Here is a 449-nt window from a genome sequence, read left to right as displayed (position 1 = left end):
TTGGTGCCGTTAGAAATCTAAGAAAAAATCCTACAACTTAAATTTGTAGACGGTGAATAGAAACGTCCAGACAGTCCACCTTCTGGATGGAAAGAGAGTAGCGTCCGGACGGCTGCCAGAAATTCGTGAAATTTCAGAATTCCTTTTCAAACGCAGAAATAGTTGACCGTCCTGTCACTCTTTGCTTGCTGTCTGGACGCCACCCAGAGGACTCCGATTTTTAGCAGGTTTAGGTTTTCTGAAGCCTATAAATAGAAGCTTCTAGGCATGTGTTTTGTACAGAATTCGATATTGAATTCTCTTAGCTTTGAGAGGGTGTTTAGGGAGAATTGAAGATTCGCTAGCTCTCAAGCCGTTGCTGGTGTGTGCTCAACAGTTCATGTGAAGTCTATCTTAGGGGTCGGCCCTAAGGTAAAGGAATCCATTGAAGACCCCTTCAAGTAGGAGAC

This window comes from Alnus glutinosa, chromosome 6 (genome assembly GCF_958979055.1).
Source record: "Alnus glutinosa chromosome 6, dhAlnGlut1.1, whole genome shotgun sequence".
Classification (NCBI taxonomy): Eukaryota; Viridiplantae; Streptophyta; class Magnoliopsida; order Fagales; family Betulaceae; genus Alnus; species Alnus glutinosa.
The sequence above is the reverse complement of the archived record's forward strand: the minus strand, read 5'-3'. Positions refer to the sequence as shown.